The following is an 11,884-nucleotide window of genomic DNA, read 5'->3' as shown; positions in this document are numbered from 1 at the left end:
GGAGGAAGCCTTACAGGTAAATGAGGTGGCTAGAAAATTAGTGGAACAAAAAGTCGAGAAAATGGGAGAAAAAAATAAGGGAATGCAAGCTAAGGGAAATCTTCCCGCCCCTGTAACTGCAGTGCAGAGGTGGGAAGACCAGGGAAACAATGCAGGTGTTCCACCTGCGTGTGTGAATAGCACACCAAGTCTGTATCCGGACCTGGGAGCCATGGGACTGCTGGCCACAGCCTCTGCCTACCCGGTCCAAGAAATAATTCCAGCGGGCCCAGGAGGGCCAGCTCAATCGGTGTACAGACCGTTTAGAGAGAGTGAATTGAGATCGATGAAGGAGCGAGTACTAGAACTGAGAGGGAATGTGGGAGCAACAAAGGAATTGATAATGCAGTGGGTTGAGGCACACCGCTGCTCGCATAGAGACATTGGAGTATTATGCCATGCAGTGCTGTCCCCATTTGTGTGGAAAAGGGCTAAACAGGATGGTAATTGGCCAGAGGAGGAGCCACAGGGAGCAGCGGCATGGACTGCCGCACAGAGGCAGACTGCACGTCAGCTCCTCTATGATGCAATTGAGAGCGCAATGCGGCCGGCAACGTTAGATTGGGATAAGATCTATGAAACAAAGCAACGCCAAGGGGAGCGCGCGACCGAATTCATGCATAGATTAGTGCAGGCATTCTTGCAATATGGGGGTTTCCAAGTTGAACAAGAAATACCACAACGGGCGTTGACGAATTTCCTAATGGAAGGACTCAGACCCCAGATTAAGAAGCAGTTAAAGTATGTAATGCTAGGCTGGCAGGCAAGACCAGCAACTGAGATTTGTACAGCTGCCGACCAATGTTCATCCCGGTCAGAAGAAAAGGAGAGCGCGAAAACAAAAATTAAAGAGGAAGTGTTCCAAATGGTATTATTAGACAAAGTGGCAGAGCAAAGGAAGAATAAAGATTGGGGAAAGTGGGAGCTAGAGGAAGATGACGCAGACTCAGAAGACGAAGAAACGGCAAGACAGTGGGATCGCCGAATGAGAATCCAACAAAGACCCCCGCCGGCGGCACCGAGAAGAGGGAAACCCAAGAAACAGGTAGGGAAAGGTCAAGGTTGGACACGATCGCCTCTACTGACACGCTCAAAAACTGCAGCAGGCCAAAACCGAGCACAACCAACAGCGCCACCGCAGGAATGCTTCCAGTGCGGGAAGGAAGGGCATTGGCGAAGGAATTGCCCTCAAGGACGGCCGGGGTTTCAAGATGGTGGATCAAGACGGCTGCAGGGTCGTAAGTCATATTGACACACCGCTGGTGGACCCGTGTTGCAGGGAGCTATGCTGACACTAACACCAACAGAGGAGCCGACCTTCACTCTGGATGTTTCGGGTAAGAAGCTTCCTTTCTTAGTCGACACGGGAGCCACTCATTCCACTATTGCAGCGAAGGAACTGCCAGGAGTTGAAAAATCAAACAGCGAAGTACAAATAGTAGGATTAGGGGGTAAGGTGCAGACTTTAAAAGCAACAACACAATTACCAATACGGTGCGGACCTTTGCAAGAGAAACATGCTTTCCTTCTCACAACCACTACGCCAGTTAATCTGCTAGGTAGAGATTTGTTGTGTAAACTAGGATGCACGATAGCATGCACAAAGGGAGGGGTTTATGTTGATATTCCCAGGGATAAGACACATTTGGCAATGATGATCCTGATGACACCGCATCCGATTGTTTATTGGTGGAGACTGCCGGAGGAACCAATTAGAAATGCTTGGTCATGCCTAAATCTTATCTCAGACGAAAATAAGGAAATGCAAACGTGGTTAGACAATGCACAAGTGACAATGCACACATATTATAACCCTCCACATTGTACAATCTATTATGATGCGGTAGGGGATGACATTGAATTTGCGGAGAAAATTGCTCCGCATTTGGAAACACGCAATGATTTATTGCTTTGCCGCCTAATGGTTGGTAAGGAAGGGGTCGCAATGGAGGTTAAGCTCACAGACGAGCAAAGGCAGTTGACAAAGTATCCGCCGGGAGTAACCTCACATGCAACAATGACTACAGCAAAGGGATATCACCCAAAGGATTTGGGATTTATGGTTTACCGCCTACAGGAGGCAGCAGTGATCTGCACAGAAACAATAGTGCACTGGGAAGTGCATAAGCTGGAGAATAACAAAGGATGGATCTGTGATCTTATGGAAAAAGAAATACAAGGACTGGTGGAAGAGGTTAATTTACCACCAAAGCGGGAAAAGGCATTGGAAATGATGAACACGATAGAAAAGGTGGAAAATCTGATGGGAGAGGTCCCACCACAATTGTGGACAAAACATGATAATGATGTGGGTCGAATCATTGGGGCAACACCTCTAGTGGTTAAACTCAAACCAGGAATGCCTTTGCCAAATGTGCGCCAGTACCCTCTCCGTAAAGAGGCAGAGGCTGGCATTGCACCCGTAATTAAATCCTTGAAGGAACAGGGTATAATTGTGGAAACTACAAGTCCGTGTAATACACCTATATTGCCAGTGAAAAAACCACAGAAAGATAAATGGAGATTTGTCCAAGATTTGCGAGAAGTGAATGAGATAATTCAAGGTGTTCACCCTGTGGTACCTAGTGCAGAGGGACTGATAACATCAATTCCCGCTAGCTCCACTCATTTCTCAGTCATCGATTTATGTTCTGCGTTTTTTAGTGTACCCATTGATAAGGAATCGCAGTTTTTATTTGCCTTTACGTACAAAGGCCGTCAGTACACATGGACTGTGTTGCCCCAGGGGTTCGCAGACAGTCCAACTTTATTTTCGCGGGCTCTACACAAAGATCTAGAAGATGTTGTTTTCAAAAGTAATTCAGTCCTGCTACAGTATGTGGATGACTTGCTAATTTGCTCCCCAAATAAAGCAGCGTGTACAAACGATACGCTGCAGCTGCTACAGGCGTTAGCAACAAAAGGCCACAAGGTAAACAAAGACAAACTGCAAATGGTCCAAGAAAGTGTCAAGTATCTGGGACACCACATCTCCCACGGAAAGAGGGAGTTGGACAAAGGGAGGATAACTTCGATCACGGAGGTCCCCTGCCCTCGCACGAAGAAGGAGATGATGCGATTCCTAGGTATGGCAACTTACTGTAGACAATGGGTTGTTGATTATGCAATCCTAACTAAGGAACTGTATGTTGTGGTCGGGAGAAACCAGCCACATAAAATTGTGTGGAATGAGCAGATGGGGGAATGCTTTACAAAATTGAAAGCAGCACTTTTGGTGGCTCCCGCTCTGGGGCTACCGGATTATGACAAAACGTTCTTCCTTTACTCTCATGAAACAAAGGGATTTGCACAGGCTGTGCTAACACAATCGCACGGTGACCACCAACGACCAATCGCATACTTCAGTCGAAGGCTGGACCCGGTCGAACGCGGCCTGCCTTTTTGTTTACAAGCAGTGGCTGCAGCCAGTTATGCAGTGAAACGCACGGCGGAAATTGTAATGGGGCACCCGCTGGTTCTAAGGGTTCCCCACTGTGTTGCGGCTTTGCTCACACAAAAACAAACACAGCATTTAACCCATACACGTCTGATGCAGTATGAGATGACTCTCCTACACCAACCGAATCTACGAATTTAAAGATGCAACGTTCTTAATCCAGCCTCTTTGCTGCCAACGGAGGACGACGGCGACCCACACGATTGCACGGAGGCGATCCAGGAAGTATCCACTGTACGCCCGGATCTAAAGGATCAACCACTAGAGCGACCGGACCTCACCTTGTTTGTTGATGGTTCAGCATACCGAGGACTAGATGGCTCGGGGCATGCAGGATACGCTGTGTGTACGATTGACGAATTAATGGAAGCGTCCCGTCTGCCTTCTCATTTCTCCGCCCAGCAGGCGGAATTGTGTGCCCTTATTAGGGCCTGCGAGCTGTCTGCCGATTCCGCGGTGAACATATATACTGACTCTAGCTATGCTTTTGGTGTTGTACATGACAAAGGTGCAATATGGAAAATGCGAGGGTTTCTTACCTCTGCAGGAACACCAATAAAGAATGGCAGTTTGGTGTCCGAGCTGTTGACAAGCATTACACTGCCAGCGGAAATCGCAGTTATTAAATGCCGTGCACACCAGAAACTGACAACTGACATTGACAAAGGTAATGATAAAGCAGACAAAGCTGCAAAAGAGGCGGCTAGTCTGCCTTTGCCTTCGATAATGCAGGCACGATTGGCGAAAGAGCAAATCAAGCTGCACCAATACAGCTTGTCAGACATTATTGCAATTCAAGCTGCTGCAACACAGGAGGACCATGATAAGTGGCAAGCAGCAGGAGGAGCAGCGGATGACAATGGACTTTGGTCAAACAAGGGGAAGGTAATAGCACCTGTTGAAATCCTTCCATGGCTTGCACGCATGGCCCATTTGAATGGACATGTGTGCAAGAGGGGGACTGTGAGACAAGTCCAAGAATCATGGTATGCCCCAGGAATTGGGAAAATAGCAGAAGGGGTCTGTAAAACTTGCCAGATATGCCAACAACACAACCAACACAAAATTGATAAGATAGGGCAGCCGGGAGCCCACCCGCCCCCATGGGGTCCTTTTGTGCACCTACAAATAGACTTTATAAATATGCCACCATCATGCAGATATGGAAATGTCTTGGTAGTGGTAGACATGTTCACTAAATGGGTAGAGGCATACCCATGTACAAAGGCAGATGCTGCCACCGTTGTGAAGCACTTGTTAAAAAGCTTCTTCTGCCGATTTGGCATCCCTCACAAAATATCACATGATCAAGGGGGGCACTTTACGGGGGAACTAACACAGGCAGCGTGTAAAGCACTGGGAATAAAACAGGCATTTCACTGTGTTTATCATCCAGAGTCAGCGGGCGCCGTGGAAAGGCAGAACGGTATCCTAAAGAACAAGCTGGCGAAACTAACAACGGAAACAGGGTTGAAGTGGCCAGATGCATTACCCTTGGCACTAATGAGCATGCGATCCACAGTGAACCGGAAGACAGGGTTATCCCCTCATGAAATACTAATGGGAAGGCCGATGCGACTTCCCGTAACTGCCCCCACCGACATAAACAAATTGAGTATTGCAATGATGGATGAAAACATGCTGACATTCTGTAAACAGCTCCCCAGGATCGCGAGGACGATACACACGAGAGTGAAGGAGGCCTTACCCGAGCCGGTGGAAAGGCCGTATCACACCTTCCAGCCAGGAGACTACGTACTGATAAAGCACTTTACAAGGAAAACGGCCTTGGAACCAAGGTGGAAGGGACCGTTTCAGGTATTGCTGACCACCCCAACTGCCGTAAAGTGCGAAGGTAAGCCTGCTTGGATACACTTTTCACACTGCAAACTTGCCATCCCAACAGAGGAGGAGATTGTGCAAAAATGAACCCATTACAGCAAATCCTAGTTGCCATAATTGCCTCATGGATGGGAAGCTGGGAAGTGGAAGGGCAAATTGATAACTGGACAATCCAACCCATCCAACAGAGGGGGAAAAGAGCAATTGGGAACCACACTGAACATTTACACGAGTTGGGAGTACATGGGATAAATACATTCTTACTTTTGTCGCACAAATATGCTACATTGAGTAATGAGACTAAGTGCTGGGTGTGTGCTTATCTCCCGCACTCCTCACAAACGGGTTTGCCATTATCTGTGATCCCATTTGAGGAAATAGACTATTGTGGTGCTGCTTGGTACAACAACTTTAATTTGACTAAAACAACCGGTAACTCATCATGTGTAGACTTTACAGGTGCGTGGTACCCTCCTTTTAATTTAAAGAAAAGACCTCCGTACTTCAGAATCACATATAAGCGTATGGGGTTTATCTGCCTTACTTGGACAAAGCCTCATGCCAGATTTCAGGCAGGGAACTCCACTTGTAATATATCAATAGAGATAAGTGACTTACCAGCCAACAGGAAGGGAGACAATGGAACATATCCGAAGGTTGCATCTAATGGCACATATTTTGTGTGTGGGTATAGAGCCTACCCATGGCTGCCAAACAAATGGGGCGGTTCATGTTATCTTGCGTACGTCGTACCGCACATGCGTTTGATCACTGACCCATTCTCTGAGATAGATCGGACACGACGTAAGAGAGCTATATCAGATGGGGCATATGCAGCAATGATAATTTTCCCCCGATATGGGGCCTGGGTGGCAGGTAGGGAACTTATCAGCATGGCATCAACATTGGAAATAATGGGAAATGATACCGCTGATGGGTTTGAGAAAATTAGCGCGGAGCTGGTCGCATTAAGGACTACTGTAATGCAAAATAGAATAGCTTTAGACATGATTCTAGCTGAGAAAGGGGGAACATGTGCTGTAATTGGCAAAGAATGTTGTACGTACATCCCAGATAATTCAGAAAACATTAATGACCTCGCGGGTCACATAAGGAAAGAGGCGAGCAAATATAAAGACGACAGTAATGATAACATGAGTAGTTGGTTAAAGGGATTGTTTGGGGGTTGGGGTTGAAGTGTTTTAAGATTTTTTATAACAATCCTGATAATCATCGTGGCACCCTTTATATTACTGATGGTTTTCAAGGTAATTGCCCAAAAGGCCATTGGAAAGTGTTTTTCAGGATGGACAACAAAGCCCAGTACCCAGCCAGTACAGACGGCGATGGCTCCGGTGAACACTGCTGGACTGCTGCCCTCCTCAAACCTCCCTGCACTTACACCTACCCCCCCCCATTCCAATACTATGTACCCCACCCATGTCACCCCAACCCACGAACAATGAAACATATTGTAACCTTGCAGTAGTCGCCGATCCATTACTCAGGCTTCCTCCGAGTGATGAACAATTGCTTCAACTCACATTGGACGAATGTCTTTCGTTGCTTGCACCAATTGAAGGGCTAGGTAGAAATACCATTTGATTTGCCTTGTTGGTAATTGCTGGCAAGTTGTGCCTTCATTATACTCTGGCTTGTAGTTTATCAAATATTCTTTTGCTTTGTTCATAAAGAACATTACATTTATATACTTTAACACTGCCTTACTTGTTGTTCATGAAGTCCATGAAGCGGCAATATATATATATAATCAAATATTTAATGGAACGTATATTCCTGTATAACTTCATTCTTGTTTAGCCATGAGCAATTCTTGTACGAGCAGCTTTTGGGAGTGCTTGGCTTCCTTATATTCTATGTTTAAATGTTGCGATATTTCCCGATTTCCCTTGTTGAAGACTTGGGGTGTTAGTGGACCGGTTGGAAAGTGGGTAGGAACCCCTTTTGGGCTAGGGGCGCAGGTGGAACTCCCGATCGTTTTGGACCATCTGGAGCTAAACCTAAGGATGGCCACCCACTGGAGGTTGCTGTCTGCTGACCTGCCGGCCTGCGGATGCTCCTTTTCTTCATTTGTAGTTTCTTTTGCAAATGTTTCAAAGAAACAAGAGGAGGGAAATGTCGGGGATTGTATGTACTCTAACAGCAACCAAACATGTCTACTAGTGTTTGGTTAAAAGTCTTTAGTTTCAATTGGAAAGAGGGAAAGGATAAATCTTCCCATTAGTTTATCTGTGCACTGTCAAGAAACTTGTTTTGACATTGTTACAACACAGCTGGCCTTGTCGACCGTTTGAATGACCTTGCTAATCGGGCAGCTGAGCTACCTGGAATCTGTTGGACTACTGCCCAGAACTGTTAAGGCCTAAACAACATGTAGGAGGCTACCTTTTAAAATTCTTTAAGGGAATCAAGGGTGTTGTTTCTGCACTCTCTGTGCTCTCTTATCAGCAGTACTTACAGAAGAATGCAATAGATTAATGAATGGTAATAAATCCTCTTTGACACACAGTCATTCAAAGGTCGCAGTAAATTGAATATAAGGCAGTACCGAAAGACCGCTCACCAGAGGATTAGGCTGGGTGGACTATTGTGTTCAAAGCCTGTTGTCTCCATATGCATATGTCTGGTGTGTAATAAACCCTTCTCTTGGTCTACCAAGATCGGTGATGAACAAAGCTTGACCTTAATCGCTGTGGACCTCACCTGGATCTCAATATATATATATATATATATACATATTTATACATATATATACATATTTATACATATATATACATATTTATACATATATATATATATATATATGTATAAATATGTATATATATGTATAAATATGTATATATATGTATAAATATGTATATATATGTATAAATATGTATATATATATATATGTATATATATATATATATATATATATATATATATATATATATATATATATATATATATGTGTGTATATATATATATATATATATATATATATATATGTGTGTATATAAATATATGTATATATATATATATATATATATATATGTATATATGTATATGTATATGTATATATATATCCTTACCTGCCCCTTCTTACCTGCCCCCCTCGTCCCTTGTCCTACCCTCCCCCTCCCCCTCCACCCCCTGCACCCAAAGCCTCCTCCCCTTCCTCTTCATTAAAAGTGTGGACCTCAAATATCCAGGGCCTTCGCTCAAACCTTTCAGATCTTTCCATACAGGTTGCCACTGACAAACCAGACATTATCTGCCTCACAGAAACTTTCCTCTCCCAAGACGTGTCTGACTCCCAAGTATCTCTCCCTGTTTACTCCCTCTTACGGTATGACAGACCTGAGCCTCGTCCTGGTGGAGGTGTTGCTCTCTTCATCAAAGACTCTATTCCTCACTCTCCATGCACTGCTCTCACTCCCCCACACCCCCAGGAATACCTCTGGCTTCGGCTTCCCTCCACTCCCACCTCATGTTTATATGTGTACTGTACCGTCCACCGAACAGTGATGACTCCATCTACACCTCACTATCCGAAAACATGGACCATCTTCTATCTTCTCATCCAAACTCTCTCTTCCTCTTATGTGGTGACTTCAATTGTCATCACGCAAGTTGGCTAGGTGTGGGTACCTCTCTCACCTGCCATGGCACCTCAGCAAAAGCTTTCTGCGACTCATTGGGACTGACTCAATCGGTCAACTTCCCGACCCGGATCTCAACCAATGGTACTCCATCTCTTCTGGATCTGATTTTGACAAATTTCCCTGACAATATCTGCTGCTCTTCCTTCACTCCAATTGGTTCTTCTGACCATGTCCTTGTCAAAGTGGACATCTCTCTGGCTGTTATCAGAGAACCACCTCACCGCCGTCGAGTCTGGCATTTCACTCAAGCCGACTGGCAGGGTCTCCGAGCAGCCATCAAACTTACAGACTGGTCTCCTATCACTACTTTCTCAAACATCAACTCATCCTGGGAATTCTTTCAAAAAAACTTGCTCTCCCTCATGCACAGATTTATCCCCTCTCGTGTTCAGTTGACTTACCCTTCCTCCCGCCCTTGGTTTACTGAAGCTTGTGGCGAGGCAGTTGTCCTGAAACAACTTGCCTTTGCCTCATGGAAAGCAAACCCAACTGAGGGCAATCTCAGTTCTTTCCACAAAGCTCGGAACAAGTGTGTATCTACCCTCAGGAGAGCCAGAAAACAACATCTTTCTCATCTCAAGTCTGAACTCTCAAACTTCTCTCCCTCCTCAAAATCCTGGTGGTGTTTAATCAAATCTGTTTCTGGTGTATGTTCCCCCTCCATCCCCTCCCTTACCTCAAATGGCCACACTGCTGATTCCACACGTGATAAAGCTGAATGTCTAAACTCGGTGTTTGCAGCTAAATCTTGTGTCCTAAACCCATCACTATCTCTACCCACTTTACCCAGTTGCACCCAACTGTCCCTGGACTCTGTGTCCTTTTCTCCTGACAAGGTGGAGAGCTTGTTTTCAAACCTCGAGTCAGATTCTGCAACCGGTCCAGACGGCATCAGCCCACGTGTCCTCAAAGCCTGCTCTTCTGCTCTTGCTCACCCTCTCTCTGTTCTATTCACCCTCTCATTTGCCCAAGGTCATCTGCCATCTGCTTGGAAATCTGCTAACATCACTGCCCTGCATAAAAAGGTGCAAAAACAGATCCCTGTAACTACAGACCAATCAGCCTTCTCCCAATCATCAGCAAGGTGATGGAATCCATCATCGCTTCAGACATGAAATCCTTCCTCTTCTCCAATGGCTTGATTTCCAATCATCAATTTGGTTTCAGACCAGGTCACTCTACGCTGGATATGCTGCTTCTGCTCTCCCATCAATGGATGGAGGTCCTCAATGCCAGACAGGAAATCCGAGCCGTATCCCTGGACATATCACGTGCTTTTGACACAGTCTGGCACCCTGCCCTACTCACCAAACTCTCTTCCCATGGTATTCAAGGCCATCTCCACTCATGGCTCGCAGACTTCCTCTCCTGTCGCAGTCAACGTGTGGCCCTAAATGGAGTTCTTTCATCTCCTCTTCCTGTGCCGGCTGGAGTTCCTCAAGGTAGCGTTCTGGGCCCTGTTCTTTTTCTGGTTTTCATCAATGATCTCTCGGACTCTCTGGAAAATCCTCTATTTCTCTTCGCCGACGACTCCACCCTCTGCCGTACCATCTGTCATCCCTCAGACCGGCAAGCAGCAGCTTCTTCGCTCACTGCAGATCTGGATAAAATCACAAACTGGTCCAACACGTGGAACATGTCTTTCAATCCAGACAAATCTCACACTCTCACTATGTCTCTTCGAAAGGACCGTTTACAACCCCCCCCATCCACTTTCTCAACAATCCTCTGGAAGAACTCTTTTCTTTCAAGCTTCTAGGTCTCACTATCTGCCATGACCTTTCCTGGGAAAGTCACATTTTCAACCTCGCCTCAAAAGCCAGTCGCCGACTGGGAATCCTCCGTCGTGCTAAGTCCTTCCTCGGCCCTCTTGAGCTCCTGACCACTTACAAAGCTTTAGTCCGTAGCCTGATGGAGTACTGCTCTCCCCTCTGGGCTGGTGCTCCTGCCTCCCACCTTTCTCGGCTTCACGCTGTCGAAACCAGGGCATTTAAGATCATCGGCATCTCCCGCAATGAAGCTGAGTCTTTGGGCCTCTCACTCAATCACCGCAGGTTGGTCGGTGGTCTTTCTGTCTTCTACCGACTCCTCTCCAGCCTTGCCCCCCCTGCTCTCTCTGCGATTTGTCCCCACCACATTTCCACAGGGCGCTCAAGGTCCGCCAACAACCCCCTTCTGGTAAAACTACCAAAATCACGAATCACTGCTCATCTTCACTCCTTCATTCCTCTTTTTTCCCGCCTTTGGAATAAACTTCCTCACTCTATTCTTTCCCATTCTTCCCTCCAGGCTTTCAAAACAGCTGTTCACCACCACCTCTTATCTTCCCCCATCCAAATCCTCGATCTTTTCTACCCCCGATAATCCACCCAAGCCCACTTCCTTCATTTCTCCTGCTTTCCTTCCTGAAAGTCCCTGAAATGTCCATCTTCTCTTCGCCATGTTCCCCGTCCCATCCCCATCCCTCTCCCTTCCACAGTTCACCTAATGTGTCTGTTCCACAGTTTTGTCCCTTCCACTCCCGCCCCTCTTGTCTCATGCCTCCTTGCTGTGAGTTGTGTGTTAGCTCTCATACGAGCCTCGACCAAGGTATACAAAAAAAAAAAATAAAAAAAAAGAAAAAAAAAAGAACAATCTGATGAGATGTTGTTTTAGGTCCGAATGCAGATCCAGCCTATCGATGGGATACAAAACATAAACTGTTCAACCTGGTAGTGGAATGCGCTCTTCTGAGAACCATTCTAGTTTTCTTCTTCTTGCATCATCGTTGATCTGTATTTATAAAAATTGGAATGAAAGTTTCTCTCTTTTCACATTGTTGTTTTAACAAAGCAACCAATTTGGCAATTTTTCAGAAAGCAAAACATGTAATATGCTGCTC

This window comes from Eptatretus burgeri, chromosome 16, assembly GCF_056783735.1.
Source record: "Eptatretus burgeri isolate ZD-2024b chromosome 16, Ebu_testis_v1, whole genome shotgun sequence".
Taxonomy (NCBI): Eukaryota; Metazoa; Chordata; class Myxini; order Myxiniformes; family Myxinidae; genus Eptatretus; species Eptatretus burgeri.
The sequence above is the reverse complement of the archived record's forward strand: the minus strand, read 5'-3'. Positions refer to the sequence as shown.